At 44.9% G+C, this 10251-nt stretch overlaps 1 long non-coding RNA gene across 1 annotated transcript; it reads left to right on the forward strand.

Moving 5' to 3' along the window:
* Positions 1-6053: 6053 nt before the first annotated feature.
* LOC311137844 lies at positions 6054-7597 on the forward strand. Its single transcript, XR_014613983.1, has 3 exons — positions 6054-6087; positions 6888-6910; positions 7257-7597. It is a non-coding gene; the product is annotated as an uncharacterized lncRNA (long non-coding RNA).
* Positions 7598-10251: the final 2654 nt, after the last annotated feature.

Consider the following 10251-nt stretch of genomic DNA (forward strand, 5'->3'; position numbering starts at 1 on the left):
GATCAGGCCTACCACTGTTGTGTCGTCGGCAAACTTAATGATGGTGTTGGAGTCGTGCCTGGCCATGCAGTCATGGGTGAACAGAGAGTACAGGAGGGGACTGAGCACGCACTCCTGAGGGGCCCCCGTGTTGAGGATCAGTGTGGCAGATGTGTTGTTACCTACCCTTACCACCTGGGGGCGGCCCGTCAGGAAGTCCAGGATCCAGTTGCAGAGGGAGGTGTTTAGTCCCAGGATCCTTATCTTAGTGATGAGCTTAGAGGGCACTATGGTGTTGAATGCTGAGCTGTAGTCAATGAATAGCATTCTCACGTAGGTGTTCCTCTTGTCCAGGTGGGAAAGGGCAGTGTGGAGTGCAATAGAGATTGCATCATCTGTGGATCTGTTGGGGCGGTATGCAAATTGGAGTGGGTCTAGGGTTTCTGGGATAATGCTGTTGATGTGAGCCATGACCAGCCTTTCAAAGCACTTCATGGCTACAGACGTCAGTGCTACGGGTCGGTAGTCATTTAGGCAGGTTATCTTAGAGTCCTTGGGCACGGGGACTATGGTGGTCTGCTTGAAACATGTTGGTATTACAGACTCCGTCAGGGACATGTTGAAAATGTCAGTGAAGACACTTGCCAGTTGGTCAGCACATGCTCGGAGTACACGTCCTGGTAATCCGTCTGGCCCTGCGGCCTTGTGAATGTTGACCTGCTTAAAAGTCTTACTCACATCGGCTACGGAGAGCGTGATCACATAGTCATCCGGAACAGCTGGTGCTCTCATGCATGCATGTAGGGGATTTTTTAGGGAATGGTGTCGTGCTGTTAAGTTTAGAAATCTATTTTTATTTTCAACGACACCTAATTTATATCAACCATATGAAACATTTTAGTGGGTCTTTTAAACAAAGTGTCTTCATTCAGAACCGTTTGAAATCATATTTTATGCAAATAAATGTTTCAGCTAAGTGAGATAGCATGTCATTATATGGCAAAAAGCTAAATTGACAACAGTAGTACATTTTGAGATGTACTTTTTAAAGCATAACCAGTATCCGAGACTTATTTGTACCTAATGAAATAAAATGACCTTTTAATATGTCTAATATGTTGTTCTCTATTGGAAGGCTCCAACAAAGCTATTGAGTCATGATTTGATCTGCACAGATATTTGAGTCAACATCGCAAATTAATCATGGTCCCCTTTCACATACAGTGGGGAAAAAAATTATTTAGTCAGCCACCAATTGTGCAAGTTCTCCCACTTAAAAAGATGAGAGAGGCCTGTAATTTTCATCATAGGTACACGTCAACTATGACAGACAAATTGAGAAAAAAAAATCCAGAAAATCACATTGTAGGATTTTTAATGAATTTATTTGCAAATTATGGTGGAAAATAAGTATTTGGTCACCTACAAACAAGCAAGATTTCTGGCTCTCACAGAGCTGTAACTTCTTCATTAAGAGGCTCCTCTGTCCCCCACTCGTTACCTGTATTAATGGCACCTGTTTGAACTTGTTATCAGTATAAAAGACACCTGTCCACAACCTCAAACAGTCACACTCCAAACTCCACTATGGCCAAGACCAAAGAGCTGTCAAAGGACACCAGAAACAAAATTGTAAACCTGCACCAGGCTGGGAAGACTGAATCTGCAATAGGTAAGCAGCTTGGTTTGAAGAAATCAACTGTGGGAGCAATTATTAGGAAATGGAAGACATACAAGACCACTGATAATCTCCCTCGATTTGGGGCTCCACGCAAGATCTCACCCCATGGGGTCAAAATGATCACAAGAACGGTGAGCAAAAATCCCAGAACCACACAGGGGGACCTAGTGAATGACCTGCAGAGAGCTGGGACCAAAGTAACAAAGCCTACCATCAGTAACACACTACGCCGCCAGGGACTCAAATCCTGCAGTGCAAGACGTGTCCCCCTGCTTAAGCCTGTACATGTCCAGGCCCGTCTGAAGTTTGCTAGAGTGCATTTGGATGATCCAGAAGAGGATTGGGAGAATGTCATATGGTCAGATGAAACCAAAATAGAACTTTTTGGTAAAAACTCAACTCGTCGTGTTTGGAGGACAAAGAATGCTGAGTTGCATCCAAAGAACACCATACCTACTGTGAAGCATGGGGGTGGAAACATCATGCTTTGGGGCTGTTTTTTTGCAAAGGGACCAGGACGACTGATCCGTGTAAAGGAAAGAATGAATGGGGCCATGTATCGTGAGATTTTGAGTGAAAACCTCCTTCCATCATCAAGGGCATTGAAGATGAAACGTGGCTGGGTCTTTCAGCATGACAATGATCCCAAACACACCGCCCGGGCAACGAAGGAGTGGCTTCGTAAGAAGCATTTCAAGGTCCTGGAGTGGCCTAGCCAGTCTCCAGATCTCAACCCCATAGAAAATCTTTGGAGGGAGTTGAAAGTCTGTGTTGCCCAGCGACAGCCCCAAAACATCACTGCTCTAGAGGAGATCTGCATGGAGGAATGGGCCAAATACCAGCAACAGTGTGTGAAAACCTTGTGAAGACTTACAGAAAACGTTTGACCTGTGTCATTGCCAACAAAGGGTATATAACAAAGTATTGAGAAACTTTTGTTATTGACCAAATACTTATTTTCCACCATAATTTGCAAATAAATTCATAAAAAAATCCTACAATGTGATTTTCTGGATTTGTTTTTCTCATTTTGTCTGTCATAGTTGACGTGTACCTATGATGAAAATTACAGGCCTCTCTCATCTTTTTAAGTGGGAGAACTTGCACAATTGGTGGCTGACTAAATACTTTTTTTCCCCACTGTATCTGACAGTGAAAGCATGCAATAGGTAAATTGTTGTTGTAGCAAGAATATAATGATTTTAGTGACAGGAAATTAGTCTCCGATGTCTGTCTGCGTACAGTGCCTTCGGAAAGTATTCAGACCCCTTGACTTTTTCAACATTTTGGTACGTTACAGCCTTATTCTAAAATGGATTATATATCCTCAGCAATCAAAACACAATACCCCTTAATGACAAAGCAAAAACAGGTTTACATTTTTTCTCTCGCAAATGTATTAACAATACAAAACAGAAACGTATGTAATTTTTCAGAACCTTTGCTATGAGACTCGAAATTGAGCTCTGGTGCATCCTGTTTACATTGATCATCCTTGAGATGTTTCTACAACTTGATTGGAGTCCACCTGTGGTAAATTCAATTGATTGGATATGATTTGGAAAGGCACACACCTGTCTATAAAGTCCCACAGTTGATGCATGTCGGAGCAAAAACCAAGCCATGAGGTTGAAGGAATTGTCCGTAGAGCTCAGAGACAGGATTGTGTCGAGGCACAGATCTGGGGAAGGGTACCAAAACGTTTCTGCAGCATTGAAGGTCCCCAAGAACACAGTGGCCTCCATCATTCTTAAATGGAAGAAGTTTGGAACCACGAAGACTCTTCCAAGAGCTGGCCGCCCGGCCAAACTGAGCAATCGGGGGAGAAGGGCCTTGGTCAGGGAAGTGACCAAGAACCCGATGGTCACTCTGATAGAGCTCTAGAGTTCCTCTGTGGAGATGGGAGAACCTTCCAGAAGGACAACCATCTCTGCAGCACTCCACCAATCAGGCCTTTATGGTAGAGTGGCCAGACGGAAGCCACTCCTCAGTAAATGGCACCTGACGGCCCGCTTGGAGTTTGCCAAAAGGCACCTAAAGACTCAGACCATGAGAAACAAGATTCTCTGGTCTGATAATACCAAGATTGAACTCTTTGGCCTGAATGCCAAGCGTCACTTCTGGAGAAAACCTGGTACCATCCCTACGGTGAAGCATGGCGGTGGCAGCATCATGCTGTGGAGATGTTTTTCAGCGGCAGGGACTGGGAGACTAGTCAGGATTGAGGCAAAGATGAACGGAGCAAAGTACAGAGAGATCCTTGATGAAAACCTGCTCCAGAGCGCTCAGGACCTCAGCCTGGGGCGGAGGTTCACCTTCCAACAGGACAACGATCCTAAGCACACAGCCAAGACAACTCAGGAGTGGCTTCGGGACAAGTCTCTGAATGTCCTTGAGTGGCCCAGCCAGAGCCCGGACTTGAACCCGATCGAACATCTCTGGAGAGACCTGAAAATAGCTGTGCAGCAACGCTCCCCATCCAACCTGACAGGGCTTGAGAGGATCTGCAGAGAAGAATGGGAGAACCTCCCCAAATACAGGTGTGCCAAGCTTGTAGTGTCATACCCAAGAAGACTCGAGGCTGTAATCGTTGCCAAAGGTGCTTCAACAAAGTACTGAGTAAAGGGTCTTAATATTTATGTAAATGTATTTTTCTGTTTTTTATTTTTAATAAATTAGCAAGATTTTATAAAATCCTGTTCTTGCTTTGTCATTATGGGGTATTGTATGTAGATTGTACATGTAGATGTAGGGGGGGGAAAAACAATTTAATCAATTTTAGAATAAGGCTGCAACCTACCAAAATGTGGAAGTAGTCAAGGGGTCTGAACACTTTCCGAAGGCACTGTATATTTCTTTAGACTGCACAGCCGTAAAGAGTACACACATATATATATATATATATATATATATATATATATATATATATATATATATACAAAAGTATGTGGACACCCTTTCAAATTAGTGGATTCGGTTATTTAAACCACACCTCTTGCTGACAGGTGTATAAAATCAAGCACACAGTCATGCAATCTCCATAGACGAACATTGGCAGTAGAATGGCCTCACTAAGGAGCACAGTGACTTTCAACGTGGCACCGTCATAGGATGCCACCTTTCCAACAAGTCAGTTAGTCAAATGTCTGCCCTGCTAAAGCTGCCCTGGTCAACCGTAAGTGCTGTTATTGTGAAGTGGAAACATCTAGGCGCAATAGCGGCGAAGTGGTAGGCCACACAAGCTCACAGAACGGGACCACTGAGTGCTGAAGCGCGTAGCGTGTAAAAATCGTCTGTCCTCAGTTGCAACACTCACCACCGAGTTCCAATCTGCCTCTGGATGCAAGGTCGGCACAATAATTGTTTTATTCGGGAGCTTCATGAAATGGGTTTCCATGGCCGAGCAGCCGCACACAAGCCTAAGATATATCGCAATGCGGCTGGAGGGGTGTAAAGCTCACTCCCATTGGAATCTGAAGCAGTGGAAGCGGGTTCTCTGGAGTGATGAATCACGCTTCACCATCTGGCAGTCCGACGGACGAATCTGGGTTTGGTGGATGCCAGGAGAACCATACTTGCCCCAATGCATAGTGCCAGCTGTAAAGTTTGGTGGGGGAGGAATAATGGTCTGGGGATGGTTGTCATGGTTAAACTTTGGGATGAATTGGGACACCAACTGCGAGCCAGGCCTAGTCGCCCAACATTAGTGCCTGACCTCACTAATGCTCTTGTGGCTGAATAGAAGCATGTCTCCGCAGCAATGTTCCAACATCTAGTGGAAAGCCTTCCCAGAAGAGTGGAGGCTGTTATAGAAGCAAAGGGGGGACCAACTCCATATTAATGTCCATGATTTTGGAATGAGATGTTCGATGAGCAGGTGTCCACATACTTTTAGTCATGTAGTGTATATAATTGATGCCTGGACCATTCAGTTTCACTATAATCAGAGGTTTCTGATGATAGTTATGTGAGGAGGACTGGGGAGGTTTAGTGTGGTGAAAAATAACATTTGCTTGATAAGAGTTGAAAGGAAACTTACATGGATGGAAAGTGTGCCCCATTTTTCTATTTCAAACAGCACCCATAGGCTTATGTGATTGTAGACATGCCTGAACACAGCTGAGCTCAGGTATATAATTCCAACATAAAATGTGATTTCAATTTCAAACCTTTCTGCATACATATCCCAGTGAGCAATGAGCTGAGCAAGGGGCGATTGAATATGACGTTGTGTTTTGTACTATAAAGGCCCTCCCCTTTCTTCGTCACATCCTCTTTCAAGTAGGTGTCCTTGTTTTCGAGTTAAGGAACTTTGAATAATGTCCCCAAAACAAATCCAAACTAATCAGTGATAATATGTTGCCATCCATTACATCTAACAACTTTATGTTTAATTGCAGACACATCTCCACAAGATGAGAGCAAAGGTGAGTTGATGAATATCTAAGTTCATATTAGCGTGGTTTTGTTAGTGACAGTGGCTAGCTAGCTACTTAACTCTATACGAACATGTATCTTAACGACAACGTGCCTAAATAGTTATCTTCCTATATTACATTATGGGAACTTTGCCGGTATCCAATGTTACATTAGAAGGTTAAACTCTTAATTGGCGCAGGGGTTTGGAATGTTGGATATGGGATTTGCTTCATCCATGGCGTATGGTCTGTTTGTTAGCTTGACGTCGTTGGCTAACTAGGTTTCACGGCGCACACAAGGTACTGGCAATATTACTTGTAATGTATTTTGTGGACTTCAGTAATGACTGATATTAGCAGGCAAAATGTTACTGTGTGCCATGCCTACTGCGTGTTTGTGTATGGTCCTAACATTTTGACGCATGGTCCGCAGTGCCAACCCTGATTCTCATGTCTTCCTGTTTAGATCAGCAGCAATTTTTTTACCAGCAATTTTTTTTTTGTTGGTACCATTATTTAACTAGGCAAGTCAGTTAAGAACAAATTCTTATTTGCAATGATGGCCTACACCGGGCAAACCCGGATGACGATGGGCCAATTGTGCGCCGCCCTATGTGACTCCCAATCAGGGCCTGTTGTGATACAGCCTGGAATCGTACCAGGGGGTCTGTAGTGACGCCTCAAGCACTGAGATGCAGTGCTTTAGACCGCTGCGCCACTCGGGGAGCTTGTGCTGTTAACAGTAATGATTCCTTGTAGGTTGTGTGAGTCTTTCACTTGACTTAATGTTTTTTTCCATTCTCTTTTAGTGGAGGAAGAAGCGTATGCGCAGGTAAGGATTATTGCGTTTTATGTGAATGGTGCTTGTTACTTTAGTGTCATTCAGATAAGCATGGTGCTCCATGAGTCTTCTGTTCACATGGATTTAGTGTGTTTCAAATGTGTACTATCAACTATGTAGGACCAGTTTCAGGCTCATTGAGTAAATCCAGGGTGCAAGTCGAACGTTCGTTAATAAGCATAGGACATGGGAGGCATTAATGCAAATCATTGTAGGGACATAACAATCAATACAATGTAATTATAGGGACTTTTACTATTTAACTGATGTGCTGTGTATGGTTTTCCATGTAATGATGCAGCTCTGGTCACTCATTAACACTATCTTGTCTTTGTAGGCTGAAGCGTAAAAGGCGAAAGATGAGGCAGAGGTCAAAGTAGACTGGCCCATCCCCTACAGCTGTGATTCCAAGCCCTCCCTGTTTGACGCCTACAGTCCATGATTTGCAAAGAGCTGACCATGGTCGTCTGAAGCCGATCTCATTGTGATGGAGTGAAGGACAGATCCCGCCTAACCAGCCCTCTACTCTGCCAATGGCGGCTGGCCGTTGACTACTACTAGAGAATGGCGAGGAAGACTTGAGAATTAATCTCCAGTCGTTGAACTCTGGCCTTTTACCACCTGCCTAGCACAGCTGATTTGTAAAGACCATAATAAATATTTGGTTTATTAACTACATTACTGTCTCTGTAAACCTTGATTCGGGTTCAAATGTTATTGGTCACACACATTAAGCAGATGTTATTGCGGGTGTAGCGAAATTCATGTCTTTCAATCCACTCAACTTGGAACACATTTACACTAGACTTATGTTTTGAATGTTGGAAACTAATTTCTAAGGAACCAGCTGCGACTCTTTTGAAGCCCAGTTACTGCACAATTTGGTTTACAATTGAACTGATGCGTACAGCTGTAGGCTGAAATGACCTGGGGATAAAGTAGTATGGTTGAGGTTCAGGCCTTAAGTTGTCTGGGGGGTGGGGATATGACGCTGACATCCACCAGAGGCCTGATTCTACAATATTGTGCCCGGTGTCCTAACAAATTACTTGTCAGTTGCACAAACCCTGTCTGGATTACAAGCAAAAACTAAAGCAGGAAGCACCAGTGACTCGGTCAATAAAAAAATGGTCAGACAATAATAATAAGCCATTTAGCAGACGCTTTTATCCAAAGCGACTTACAGTCATGCGTGCATACATTTTTACGTATGGGTGGTCCCGGGGATCGAACCCACTACCTTGGCGTTACAAGCGCCGTGCTCTACCAGCTGAGCTACAGAGGTCCACAGATAAAGCAGATGCTAAGGTACAGGACTGTTTTGCTAGCACAGACTGGAATGTGTTCCATGATTCTTCCTATGGCATTGAGGAGTACACCACATCAGTCACTGGCTTCATCAATAAGTGCATCGATGACGTCGTCCCCACAGTGACTTTACAGTGACAGTACATACCCTAACCAGAAGCCATGGATTACAGGCAACATCCACACTGAGCTAAAGGGTAGAGCCGCCGCTTTCAAGGAGCGGGACTTTAACCCAGATGCTAATAAGAAATCCCGCTATGCCCTCCGACGAAACATCAAACAGGCAAAGCGTCAATACAGGACTAAGATCGAATCGCACTACTATATGGACTTGATCTTTTACCAAATATGGCAATCTTCTGTATACCACCCCTACCTTGTCACAACACAACTGATTGGCTCAAACGCATTAAGAAGGAAAGAAATTCCACAAATTAACTTTTAACAAGACACACCTGTTAATTGAAATGCATTCCAGGTGACTACCTCATGAAGGTGGTTGAGAGAATGCCAAGCGTGTGCAATGTCATCAAGGCAAAGGGTGGCTACTTTGAAGAATCTCAAATATAAAATATATTTTGATTTGTTTAACACTTTTCTGGTTACTACATTTTACATTTTTACATTTTCGTCATTTAGCAGACGCTCTTATCCAGAGCAACTTACAAATTGTTGCATTCACCTTATGATAGCCAGTGGGACAACCACTTTACAATATATAAAATTTTTGGGGGGTGGGGGAGGGTAGAAGGATTACTTTTATCCTATCCCAGGTATTCCTTAAAGAGGTGGGGTTTCAAGTGTCTCCGGAAGGTGGTGAGTGACTCCACTGTCCTGGCGTCGTGAGGGAGCTTGTTCCACCATTGGGGTGCCAGAGCAGCGAACAGTTTTGACTGGGCTAGCGGGAACTGTGCTTCCGCAGAGGTAGGGGGGCCAGCAGGCCAGAGGTGGATGAACACAATGCCCTCGTTTGGGTGTAGGGACTGATCAGAGCCTGAAGGTACGGAGGTGCCGTTCCCCTCACAGCTCCGTAGGCAAGCACCATGGTCTTGTAGCAGATGCGGGCATCAACTGGAAGCCAGTGGAGTGTGCGGAGGAGTGGGATGACGTGAGAGAACTTGGGAAGGTTGAACACCAGACGGGCTGCAGCGTTCTGGATGAGTTGTAGGGGTTTAATGGCACAGGCAGGGAGCCCAGCCAACAGCGAGTTGCAGTAATCCAGACGGGAGATGACCTGTGCCGCTTCCTGTGTAAGGTAGGGTCGTACTCTGCGAATGTTGTAGAGCATGAACCTACAGGATCGGGTCACCGCTTTGATGTTAGCGGAGAACGACAGGGTGTTGTCCAGGGTCACGCCAAGGTTCTTTGCACTCTGGGAGGAGGACACAACGGAGTTGTCAACCGTGATGGCGAGATCATGGAGCGGGCAGTCCTTCCCTGGGAGGAAGAGCAGCTCCGTCTTGCCGAGGTTCAGCTTGAGGTGGTGATCCGTCATCCACACTGATATGTCTGCCAGACATGCAGAGATGCGATTGGCCACCTTGTTATCAGAAGGGGGAAAGGAGAAGATTAATTGTGTGTCGTCTGCGTAGCAATGATAGGAGAGACCATGTGAGGATATGACAGCCAAGTGACTAGGAGAGGGCCTAGAACTGAGCCCTGGGGGACACCAGTGGTGAGAGCACGTGGTGCGGAGACAGATTCTCGCCACGCCACCTGGTAGGAGCGACCTGTGAGGTAGGACGCAATCCAAGAGTGAGCCGCGCCGGAGATGCCCAACTCGGAGAAGGTGGAGAGGAGGATCTGATGGTTCACAGTATCAAAGGCAGCAGATAGGTCTAGAAGGATGAGAGCAGAGGAGAGAGAGTTAGCTATAGCAGTGCGGAGAGCCTCTGTGACACAGAGAAGAGCAGTTTCAGTTGAATGACCAGTCTTGAAACCTGACTGGTTTGGATTCCATATGTGTTATTTCATAGTTTCGATGTCTTCACTATTATTCTACAATGTAGAAAATAGTAAAAATA

This window comes from Coregonus lavaretus (assembly GCF_964263955.1).
Source record: "Coregonus lavaretus genome assembly, chromosome: 12".
NCBI lineage: Eukaryota > Metazoa > Chordata > Actinopteri > Salmoniformes > Salmonidae > Coregonus > Coregonus lavaretus.